Source organism: Bubalus bubalis, chromosome X, assembly GCF_019923935.1.
Source record: "Bubalus bubalis isolate 160015118507 breed Murrah chromosome X, NDDB_SH_1, whole genome shotgun sequence".
Classification (NCBI taxonomy): Eukaryota; Metazoa; Chordata; class Mammalia; order Artiodactyla; family Bovidae; genus Bubalus; species Bubalus bubalis.
The window spans coordinates 81666255-81679095 of record NC_059181.1 but is presented as its reverse complement, the minus strand read 5'-3'; the positions used below and the strand labels follow the sequence as shown (position 1 = coordinate 81679095).

Below are 12841 nucleotides of genomic sequence, written 5' to 3'. Positions count from 1 at the left end.
AAAATGTTTTTTTTTTTTTTAAATTTTATTTTATTTTTAAACTTTACATAACTGTATTAGATTTGCCAAATATCAAAATGAATCCGCCACAGGTATAAGACCACCATCATCTGACTCCACTTTGATGCCTAGTAAATCCTATCCCTCTGAACACAACATCACACCCACCGCACACACACCTCTTCCACTTACATAGTTAGGCTGCTCCACTATCAGTCCCTTTCTTCCATCCTGGTGCCATTGTTATGCTCATTCCCACTGCTGTGCCTTTGCTTACCCTGTAGCCTCAATCTGCAGCACTTACCCCTGTTGGTATAAACTGAAATCTTTCATTTGTTTTAAGGCCTAGGTTAAAGACAAGCTTTTCTGTGAAATCCAGCCCATGAATTTCCTTCCTCATGTTTCTCTGGTTCCCCCATATATCTTTCATGTATACATTTTATTGTAATTTTTTCCATTTTATTAACACTTTTATTATTTCTTATAGGGGCCCTTTCTACATCCCCTCAACACATCTACCCTAATGTCTCTCATTTCTTCTACTACTTTCAGTGCCCAGTGCTGCTGTAAAATGAGGCTTGCTAATAACAGCATCTAACATCTGCTTATCATTCATCTTAAACTGTGTCCTATCCATAATAAAGTTTTCTACTCATTTTAAGTTTTCCAGAATGCATATGAGGCTGAGAAAGCCATAGATACTTAATGAATCCTCATTGAGGGAATCTTGGCATTCTTGACTCTGTCCCATAGAAAACAGCGAAGGGAAGACAGAGGCATAGTTCTGCCCCTCCCCTTCCCCCAATACCAGTATAATAGTGTGGTTCTCCTTTATCCATTCTGTGTATTCAGTTTCAGAGTAAGATTATATTTGGAAAACAGGGTTCTGTCAACTTTTTATGTATGAAAACCACCAATAGAGAGCATTTATTGAATGTGTTGAATTAATGCAAATATGGCCAGCACTGTGCTAAGCATTCCTATGTGCAATTAGGAAAGAGTGGGAAGTTATTAATGGATTCTACACACCAAGGATTTGGAAATCTAAGGCCATGGGGAGCCACTTTCTGGGAACCAGAGTAACTCGTCACCTAGTATTTTATGTATTGAGAAGGTGTGGGTATTAATTGTCCATCCTGTTTCCAAAGAGGGAGCAACACAAAGAATAAAGCATCCCTTTCCTTGTGCATTTTACCAGCCCCTCTCCTATTGCCCAGTCCCTTGCCAGTCTTGCCACATCAGAATGATGGGGGCCTTGGTTTCTTGCATCTTGGAACCAGGCCAGATAGATTGTGGTGCCAAGTTGGTTGTTTTCTGTTTTAAGCACCAGGCTCCCCTGTGGGCACTGGCATTTCTGCGTCTACTCACATAGAAGGCTGCCTGCCTGAAATCTTCCCCTGACCCTTTAGGTCTACCGGGAGACTGAGTTGGCATCAGGAAACTGCTTTACCCATAATTCATCTCTGTAATCCTGCACGCCAGTCACCTGAAGCAAAGTGTCCTGCTGCCACCGCCACCAGGCAAAACTGAATCATGTGCAGACACCAATACCCCAGGCTGCTGGCTAAGAACAAGATAAGCTTAAAATAACCTGCACTATCCCCAGCGGACCTTGTTGCCTGCCAGGCTTCTCTTTACCACTGCCTGTGACTGGCTGAGGAGCCAGGTAGACAACTAGTTCCTGAGCCCTGAAATAACATTGACAACAGAAATAAATCTCCTGCCTGGGTTAGAAGTTCATCAAAGCTGAAGGAAAAGATGTTCAATCATTCTGGCACTTAATCAGTTGCACTCAGGATTTCTAGCATGGGCTTCAGGAGACTTTGATCCTCCCCAGTTCAGAGGGGTGGCAGATGTATACGAAAAGTGGAGGTTCAAACATGGTGGGAGAGGTCATTAGTTTCAGTGGCAGGGTAGAACCAGGTGATCTGTGCCTGTGAGTTCAAAGCTTCATTCTTGTACCTAGGACCCTAGTCTCTGTGAACAGACCTATATTCAGGTTGTTTGAATGAGAACTACAGCTAAGACATTCCTGATAAGTGGGAAGCAAAGGTTGCTAAGGATGGGGATGCTCCTCTCTGCCCATGAGAAGTCATACTACTTCATGCCACCTCCTCCAGAGCTAGGGGCACTTTTTCTAAGAGTGAACATAAAACAGGAAGTGAAGTCTTTGGTGTTTTCTAACCTGAGTCACACTTATTTGACCATCTGAGAGTTCCCAAACCCTGATTCACCACTCTCAGGTTCCCCTCAACCTTCACATCAGAAGAGGCATTTTCCTCTCTCTTAGCACCTAATGGTGGTACCATAGGATGGATTAAGTTCTTGACTCTACCCAGCGAAAAGGCAGATGATACTGGTTCTCTTAGGATTTGAAGAACTTATCAATTACAAGAAGTAGGGAGGTATGGGTAAGACTGCAGAGTTTACTGACCTGTAATATCAAAAGCAGTAGGATTCTCAGTAGGAACAGGGAGCCAAGCAATAGAGCATAACTATTATGAAAGATATGCCAAGGTTATTATGATCCTTACCTTTAACTTTATATCCATGCATTAGCAAGTTACTCTTATTAATTTCTTAATTCACTGAAGAGACAAAAATGGCCCAGATAAGTAACATGACCTACAAAACGTCACCTAGCTGAGAACCATGCCAGAAGCTGCCTGTCTCTTCAAGTGCTTACATAGCCATCACTGTTGGTCCTCTTAAATGTTTGACCATGAGAATAAGTGACTTACAGCAACTGGCATCCAGCCCTGAGAACCGGGGCTTGCAAACAATCTTCCTTCACATATGTATGAGTCTGTTTGGGCTCCCAAAACAAAATACCACTGACTGGGTGGCTTAAACAATAGAAATTTATTTTATCAATTATGGAGGGCTAGAAGCCCAAAATGAAGGCGTCAGTGGGATTGATCTCCTGAGGCCCCTCTCCTTAGCTTGCAGATGAATATGTCTTGCTCTGTTCTTACATAGCCTATTATTTTATGCACGTGCCTCCTGGTGTCTGTTGTTTGTTTGTTTGTTTTTTGTACATACACTAATACTATTGGATTCAGGTCCCACCTCATGACTTTATTTATTTAGTTACCTCTCTAGAGGGCTTCCCAGGTGGTGCTAGTGGTAAATGCAGGAGACACGGGAGATACAGGTTTGATCCCTGGGTCGGGAAGATCTCCTGGACAAGGAAATGGCAGCCCACTCCAGAATTCTTGCCTGGGAAATCCCACTGACAGAGGAGCCTGGCAGGCTAAAGTCCACAGGGTCACAAAGAGTTGGACACAACTGAAATGACTTAACATCCACGCATCTCTCTAAATGCCCTATCTCCAGAGAGTGTCACATTGGGAGTTAGGGCTTCAACATATAAATTTGAGGGAACAGAGATCAGTCCAAAGTATTAGCCTTGAAGCCCCAATACTTCGACCACCTGATGTGAAGAGCCGACTCATGGAAAAGACCCTGATCCTAGTAAAGATTGAAGGCAGGAGGAGAAGGGGACAACAGAGGATGAGATGATTGGACGGCATCACCGACTCAATGGACATGAATTTGAGCAAGCTCCAGGAGTTGGTGTTGGACAGGGAAGCCTGGTGTGCTGCAGTCCATGGGGTCGCAGAGTTGGACACGACTGAACAACAACAAGATCACTCCAAAAGAACATGAAAACTGTGACAACTGGGTACAAAGAATGTTTATCCTCATTCACCCTGCTGCTGCTAAGTCACTCCCTGCATCTATGCAACTGCATTTCCAACTTCTTTCCCAACCCCATTCCACAAAGACCCTTCACACACATCTCTATAACCATCATTGGTGCTTCCTCAAGTCACATCCCTTCTACTCCAGCCCCCAAACACCCTGTCCCCAGTTTTGTGGCCTGGTCCTGGGGCTGTCTTTATCTTCTGCATGTGTTTTTCATACATGGGTTCTATGCTCCCAAGAAACCCTATTAGCTCCTCAAGGGCATAGCCCAAATCATCTTTTTCTTTTGGAGCACCAGAACAGGTAGCAAACGTCTGGGCACACAGGGGACACATGTACTAAAACCACCTTATGCCCTATTTAATGACATTACATGAAATGACAGTAAATGTCACAGCACTCCAGAAATGTTGACTGACTGCTGAGGGACAGAAACAGGGTCACCTCATCCCCCTTTCTGCTCCCTTTTTCAGTATTTTCCAAACACAATGGAAAAGGTCTTGCTCTCTGCTTCTCTTAGACAGTTCTATTTTCTATCCTTACACTCTAGGCAGTGAGAAACTCAAATAAGAATGAAGGGTATTTCTCTCACTCTGAGAGGCTGAGGTTTCTTTGTGGTTTTGTTTGTTTTTGCCTGCTGCAGCTCTGGGGCTCTCACTCTCCCCCAAAAACAGCTCAATAGCAAAAAGTGAAATTAGGTATAGTGGGCAGGGAAGAAGGAAGCAAAGAAAGCAATGAAGGTGGAAGGGAAAGCCAAGCCATTTCCAGCACTGTGCTGCCCTTCCTGCCAAGAACAGGAAGAGAGCTGCATTTTGCATGCATGCATGCCTAATGAATTGCTTCAGTAGTGTTTGTCTCTTTGCAATCCTATGGATTGTAGCCCACCAGGCTCCTCTGTCCATGAGATTCTCCAGGCAAGAATACTGGAGTGGGTTGCTATACCCTCCTCACATTTTGCAAAGCATCTCTACATAGACAAACTTTTTCTGGACAAAGACCCTAATGGGAACTGAAAGATGAGTGGTCCATTCTCATGATCATGTTTAAAGTGTAACTTCATCATCAGGCTCATCAGCCCAAGAATGAGAGCAGAAAGTGCCTCGTGGTTTATTTTTATAAACCACTCCCATCACCTCCCAGATCCCAGAGGGGCCCAGCCTGTTGTATTTAAGACCACACAACATTGTTATTAAACTCGTGTGTGCCTGAGGGACACTTCCTATCTGTTTCAGGGGAAGAGAGAACCGAAACTGAGCAACTTAGCTCTCTGGTCCTTGTCTTCCAGTCAGTATTTTAATAGCGGCAGGAAATCAGAGAAACAGCTCAATGATACTCTAAGTCCTGTGAGCAGATTGAGCAATTGCACCTGGACTAGTGAGCTGATCTATCATCAGTGAGCAGTTCTGGAATACTTACTGGACACAAGACTTTGCATTAGGGACTGTGGGCCTTTTCCATGAAGATGACATGATCTATGCTTTCAGGAGCTTCACGATCCTGGGACAGAATTCAGTAATGTATTCGTTTTTCTGGCTGCCTAACAAATTACCATCAGCTTCATGACTTAAAATAATACCCATTTATTCATTCACACTTCTGTAGGTCACAAGTGCAGCATGGTGTAATAGGAACCTCTGCTCAGGGTCTTCTAAGCTGTCAGCTGAGCTGCATTTTCGTGTGGAAGCCCAGGACTCTCTTCCGTGCTTGTGTGGTTGTGGCAGAGTTCAGAGTTCCCAGTTACCCTGTAAAAGGAAGGGCTGTGCAATAAAGGGGGGGAAAAAACCTCTCTCTCCAAATTTGCTAATTGAAAACAACCTTAGCCTGCAAGAGTTAGGAAAGAGGATTTCATTGTTAATGAGTTAATGTTCTACGCTACTGCTGACTCAGACCTAAAAGGATGGTGTGGAGATGAGCTAGTCCTGGCTGAGAAAGCAAAACTGTGCAAGAGCTTAAAGCTCACATAATAATGAAATAGGTCCTTTTTCCTAGGTTATATTCCAGAGAGTTTAGAGTTTGGTTCAGGATCCTGGAATGCTACTACTGAGTCAGAATTTTGTATAAATAATGAGAGCAAGTCTGACCTAGAAAAGAGAGATGAAACATATAAAGTTCAGCCAAAAGGGGCTTTGCATTTGGGGGCAGGGGTCAAGGAAGCAGAGACAGAAACATGACATTAGATTGGGGAAAATAGAGACTTCACTTAAAGAGCTCATACAGAATCTCACAGGCTCTGGAACCCAGGGCAAAAGCCATAATTGAGTAGGAGCTTGGGTAAGACCCACCTGCTGGTCTTGGAGGGTCTCCCCAAGAGGCAGGAGGCAAGTGCAGCTCACTCTGAAAACACGGACACTGGTGGCAGCCATTTTGGAGAGCTCCTTCTACCACAGGGATACTGCTGCTCCTCCCTCTAGCTTATTAGCCCCAGGACCCAGTCCTGCCCTGACCTAACAGCCTGCAGTTGCCACTCTTGAGGCACCTCAGGCCAACCAACTAGCTGGGCAGGGACACAGCCCCACTAGGCAGCACAAAGGTTGCCTAGACCCTCTGAGCCCACAGCCACCTCTGGACAAGGCCCTGCACACCAGAGGGCCCAGCTCCACCCACCAGCCCCAGAATGCCCTGAGCCCCAACCCTGCCTTCCAAGAAGCTTGCTTTAGCCTCTAAACCAGCTGCACCCACCAGGGGGCAGATACCAGATGCCAAGAAAACCACAGTCCTGGAGCCTGTGGACCCAGCATGCTTATCAGTAGGCCAGACCCTTCCCTTAGACCAGCTGGGTCCTGGCCCTGCTCACTAGCAAGCCAGTACAAGCTTTGGGACACTCCAGGCCCCAAACCCAGCTGTGTCAAGAACTGCCCATTCCCCACCACTAGCGATCTGACACCTACTCTGGTTACCCTGGGTCCTGCAGCCAGACACTGGGACCCAGTTCTGCTTACCAGTAGTCCAGCACTAACCACAGGACCTGGCTTCATCCACCAGTGGGTGGGGAACAGCCCCAAACTCTTCTGGACATGGGCTCCACCCACTAGTGAGCCAGCACTAGCCTAGAGATACTACTCTGGGAGTCATCAATATTTAAATCAGTGGTTCTCCATCATAGATGCAAAGTAAAATCACACGGTGACTTACAAAACTTGTATATGTCAAGGCCCTACCTTGGGGCTGCTGCTGCTGCTAAGTCGCTTCAGTCGTGTCCAACTCTGTGCGACCCCATAGATGGCAGCCCACCAGGCTTCCCTGTCCCTGGGATTGTCCAGGCAAGAACACTGGAGTGGGTTGCCATTTCCTTCTCCAGTGCATGAAAGTGAAAAGTGAAAGTGAAGTCGTTCAGTCGTGTCTGACTCTTAGCGACCCCATGCACTGCAGCCCACCAGGCTCCTCCATCCATAGGATTTTCCAGGCAAGAGTACTGGAGTGGGGTGCCATTGCCTTCTCTGGGCCCTACCTTAGACCAATTAAATTAGAACCTCTGAAAGTGGGCCTAGGCATTTGCAGGGTTTTAAGTCTTCAGCTGATTCCAATTTGCAATCAAAGCTGAGACCAATTGGCATAGAACAGTGCTTCTCAAACTTTAATGAATAAGAATCACCAGAGGACTTTACTAAAATGCAGATGATGATTCAGTAGGCCTGGGGTGGGGCCCAAGATTCTAAATCTCTAATGCCATCCCAAGGTTTTGGATTAAACCTTACACATTGAGTAGCAAGAGTATGAAACAAAGTGTTAGTCACTCAGCTGTGTCCAGCTCTTTGCAACCCCATGGACTATAGCCCACCAGGCTCCTCTGTCCATGGAATTCTCCAAGCAAGAATACTGGAGTGGGTAGCCATTCCCTTCTCCAGTGGATCTTCCCAACTTAGGGACTGAACCTGGGTCTCCTGCATTGCAGGGAAACTCTTTACCATCTGAGCTACTAGAGAAGCCCAATTCTAATGTGAACCAGAATTCAAAATTACTGTTAATCAGTGCAAACTGAAAAGTATGGGGCCACTGGATGGTAAGTGCATCCTATAGCTTCTGGACACTGAGAAGCAGACAGGAGAGGCTGTCTCAGAAAGCTTTGTAAACTCAAAGAAGTAACTTGCCCAAGAACACACAACTCACAAATATCTGGGCTGGGATTCAAACCTTGATCTGTCTGGGAACTTTCCTGGTGGTCCAGCAGTTAAGACTCCATGCTTCCAATGCAAGGGATGCAGTTTCAATTCCTGGTCGGGTAACTAAGATTCCACATGCTGCACAGTGTGGCCAAAAAAGTAAAAAAAGAGAGGGGAAAAAACCCAACCATTATCTGACTCCAAAACCTGAACTGTACAAAGAGATATCTCAGGGGGAAAAATGCAATGTTTCCCCCAAATGAGATTCTAATAGGCCACACTGGCAAAAGGCACTGTGTCTCTGGAATGATCCCCATGTCTACCTCTTCATCTACCCCTCTTTCTTCCCTTTGATCTTTCCACTAGCTTTGTTTCCTTTCTGTAGTTGCCACCACCTCTTTCGGAAGTGGAGGCACTACATGAAAGGGAGCCAGCATTGCAGGCTGCCCTCATGGAGGCCAGCCAGCTTTGATGTCCTCCTTCCCCAAGTACTGTGCCCTGAAGCCTCGTTTCTGGAGAGAGAGGAAGAAGCAGTATACAGTGCTGCAGTCAAAACCAAGCATTCTGTTTCCTACTACTTCTGCCTCCTGACATAGCAGCAGCTCTGTGTAATGAAAATCTAAATCATTTGCGTGCACACATAGCAACTGTTTATTTGCTGTTAGCTTTGAGGACACAGTAGGGGTTCGATACATTTAGAAAAGAGATCAACACTGGGAGAGTCTAATCTCATAAGTAGACAAAATGAAAAACGAAGCCAAAAATGCATCCCTCCATATCTGAAAGAGAGGCCAGTAATAAATATCCTTCAACTTCAGCCCCCCTCTGGCTCAGAAAAATGCTTTTAAGTCAGTGACACATAGCAGAGATGACTCCTTGTAAGGAGAAGACTCCTTCTGTCTGCTTGCTAAAAAAGCTTTACTAGGTCTGGTTGGAGATTGATTGTGAGTTCTAGAAACCATACAACTTTCCTCTCAGGCCACTGAGTGTGCTACCTTCCATCTTTTACAAAATGCATGCACTATTAGTTTTCTGGAAACTTCCATTTTTTTCTCACCAACAGACTTCCTGGGACTAAATACCATCCTGAAGCTTCTCCACATTAGTATTTCTACCAAGAGTGAATACCTGATTGAAGAAAGTGTCCTTATCACATTTTGAAGGAGCCAGACCTCTGTCTTAGTGCAAACTGTTGGACAGTTTATAAAATCTCTGCTTGCCAGCAGTTTCCTCATGCCTTCATCCTCCCAGGTTTTCTCCTCATCCAACCCAAACCTCATATTACCACCTGCTCTTGCAGAAACTCAGAAACCAGAGCTGGTCCATTTTGGTTCAGGGCACATGCTCCTGTAAGGCAGGGACCCACTGCCTGGAAGTCATCAGCATCTGAAAATCAATGGAGGCAGCTACTCCCCTAGGACTGGCATAATGAGAGGTGACATTAGGGAGAAGGATCATTCAAGACAGGCCTGAGTGACTTGACACTTGCAGTATACTGAGGGACACCCAATGTGGAGAAATTATAACCCTACAGAAAGTGAAAGAGGAGAGTGAAAAAGTTGGCTTAAAACTCAACATTCAGAAAACTAAGCTCATGGCATCTGGTCCCATCACTTCATGGCAAATAGATGAGGAAACAATGGAAACAGTGACAGACTTTATTTTCTTGGACTCCAAAATCACTGAAGATGGTGACTACAGACATGAAATTAAAAGACTATGACCAAAAAATAAAATAAAATAAAATAAAAGACTATGACCAACCTAGACAGCATATTAAAAAGCTTTGCCAACAAAGTTCCATCTAGTCAAAGCTATGGTTTTTCCAGAGAAGGCAATGGCACCCCACTCCAGTACTCTTGCCTGGAAAATCCCATGGATGGAGGAGCCTGGTAGGCTGCAGTCCATGGGGTCGCTAAGAGTTGGGCACAACTGAGCGACTTCACTTTGACTTTTCACTTTCATGTATTGGAGAAGGAAATGGTAACCCACTCCAGTGTTCTTGCCTGGAGAATCCCAGGGACGGGGAAGCCTGATGGGCTGCCGTCTATGGGGTCGCACAGAGTCGGACACGACTGAAGCGACTTAGCAGCAGCAGCAGCAGCAGCATGGTTTTTCCAGTAGTCATGTATGGATGTGAGAGTTGGACTGTAAAGAAAGCTGAGCACCGAAGAATTGATGCTTTTGAACTGTGATGTGGTTGAAGACCCTTGAGAGTCCCTTGGACGGCAAGGAAATGCAACCAGTCCATCCTAAAGGAAATCAGTCCTGAATATTCATTAGAAGGACTGATGCTGAAGCTGAAACTCCAATACTTTGGCTACCTGATGCGAAGAACTGACTCATTGGAAGAGACCCTCCTGCTGGGAAATATTGAAGGCAGGAGGAGAAGGGGACAGAGGATGCAATGGTTGGATGGCATCACTGACTCGATGACATGAGTTTGACTAAGCTCCTAGAGTTGGTGATGGACAGGGAAGCCTGGTGTGCTGCAGTCCATGGAGTTGCAAAGAGTCTGGCATGACTGAGCTGAACTGAACAGACATGTCAATTGGGTAGGTGCTGTCAATCTGACATTCCTTCTTGAAGGAATATCCTGCTAAGTAGACTCTTCAGAAATGCTCAGTTGGTTTTGAGCTAGCCTACCACCCATCACCCCTCTATACACAAGATCTAAGTGGTTCTGAGAGACAGAGAGGATCCATGGTTAGGCACTCGATTTGTGTGCACAGGCGGGGAGCATGTTAGCCAGCCAGGCCTGGGACAGATCCCTGTCTCTCAGATCCTCCCTTTGCTCTTTCAACCCTCCCCTAATCCATGGGCTGTCCTTCCTCTCTACTTAACCGGGACAGACAAGGCTGGCTTAGCGTCCAGAGTCCGCTCTAGGCCACAGGGGGAAAAAAACAAGCAGGCTAGTCAGATGTTTATTCTATGCAAAAACAAGACTTGGCAGGAAAGAAACTAGACATGGCAATGAGATATTTAAATTCAAATTGAACAAGGGCTGGATCCCTCTTTGAATATAAGCCCCCATGGGCCTGGTTTCTTCACAGGGGAAAAAAAAAATCCCTTTTAAGTCCTATCCCCTTTCCCTGGAAAAGGAGAGGAAACTGGCCAATGAACTACCTTATACAAGATGACAGTCATTTTAAGTGGTTATTTTGAATTAATCCCTTTCTGCTCAGTCTCCTCTCTAGGGTATAGCTACTCCACACTGTGTTCAGGTATCTGAGCCAGGGAGGGCAGCGAGGCATTGGGGAAGCAATGTGGAAGGAAATCAGGAACTGAGAACACTCACTGAGCTGTTATTTTCCTTTTGCCTCTGAAATCCCCAAGGTCCATGCTCTGCCCTTCTCTGCCATGCTCTGTGCCAAAGGAGGCTGACCTCAATGGACTATAGCAACAGGCTTTTTTGTCAGCTGGCATCTGGCTGGGGCTGGCTAATGGTGGGCAACAGTATGAGATCAGAGAGCAGAAAGAGAGGGAAATAAAGATTTTGTGTCCCTGCCCCCCTCCCAGGTGTGTTACATTTAGGCAGTGGGCTTTCCTGGTGGCTCAGACAGTAAAGAATCTGCCTGCCAATGCAGGAGTCCCAGATCCAATCCCTGGGTGGGGAAGATCCCCTGGTGAAGGGCATGGCAACCCAGTATTCTTGTCTGGAGAATCCCATGGACAGAGGAGGCTGGTGGGTTACAGTCCCTGGAGTCACAGAGTCGGACACGACTGACACTTTTTTTCACTCAACTCTTCTACCTAAAGACACAGCTCCTATCAGGTAGCCCTTCTTGCACCACTAGAGTTCTGGCTGGGTTCTAATAACAGTTTCTTCCCTTTGCCCCTTCAGTCTTTGGGGTGATATCAGCTCTCTACCATTCATCGTCTCTGCATGCCCCACCATCATAGTAGATTCCCTGAATTCTACCCATACCACCATAAATAGCCCCTTCATTAAGCTCAGCTAGGAAAACTCCTTGAGTGTACCATCTGTTTCCTGCCAATACCCTAACTTAACACTTACATCACTTTCACAAATTTTATCCTGCAGAATTCCAAAAGGTTCCCTAGACTTCTGAGAAGAAAGATGACCTCATCCAACTGCCTTTTCTAAAGAGACGGATCTGCATTTTCTCAAATGACAGACATATTCTCCATATACCAAGTTCTCCTAAATTAAGGTTGCATTATTGTGCTTACACAATAGAAATGAACTTTGAGCCAGTTCCATTTTTGTTTCACCTGTTCTTTGTCATCTTTCTCGGGGAAAGGGAGTGCTACAAACCTAATTACATTGTTTTCCTCCCAGTGAGGTATGCTCAACTTTCTTTACCTTAAATACTTAATCCAGTTTCATGGGGAAAATACTTGCCATTAATTCAAATATCAGTCCCCTACTATCTGGTATTCCTGTTATTCCCCATCTTGATGAAAGTGTACATCCCAAAGTGATCCTACCAAAATTTTCACTTGTCCTCACCATCACAAAACCACTAGACATCAAGTGTTATGGGATCTATTTCCTAGATACCTTTATAAAATTTTAATATGTTCTATTTAACCCAGTATACCCCAAATATTATCATTTCAACATTACTTGGCCTTTTGGCTAAAATCAAATGTAGTATCTGTTCTTATCAGTATAAAATTATTAATAAGGTATTTTAATTCTGGTATGTAACAAAATATTCTAAATATCTTCATTCAGATTAGTCCATCTGCTCTAGCTCCATAGTCATTGCCTTAGTTCAGGACCTGATCATCTTACACCTAGATTATTGAAATATCTATAGTCTCTCCCTATTTTCTTCCATTCTCCACACATTAGTCAAACTGATCTTTGAAAAACACAGATACGTTCACATCACTTCCCTTTCAATGGCCCTCCTTTAAGATAAAATCCAAGCTCCTTATCCTGGTTTCGAAGATCCCATTAGTATTTCCCGTTGCAGCCTCAGCTTTTGCTACCTTCCTTTTCACACCTTTATTCATCGTTCTTGTGATGGAGCCATGTCTTGACAAGTCTCCATGCCCTGCTT

At 45.1% G+C, this 12841-nt stretch overlaps 1 pseudogene; it reads left to right on the top strand.

Annotated features, from left to right (window-relative positions):
- Positions 1-12394: 12394 nt before the first annotated feature.
- On the top strand, positions 12395-12534 carry LOC112582432 (annotated as a pseudogene).
- The last annotated feature ends 307 nt before the right edge of the window (positions 12535-12841 follow it).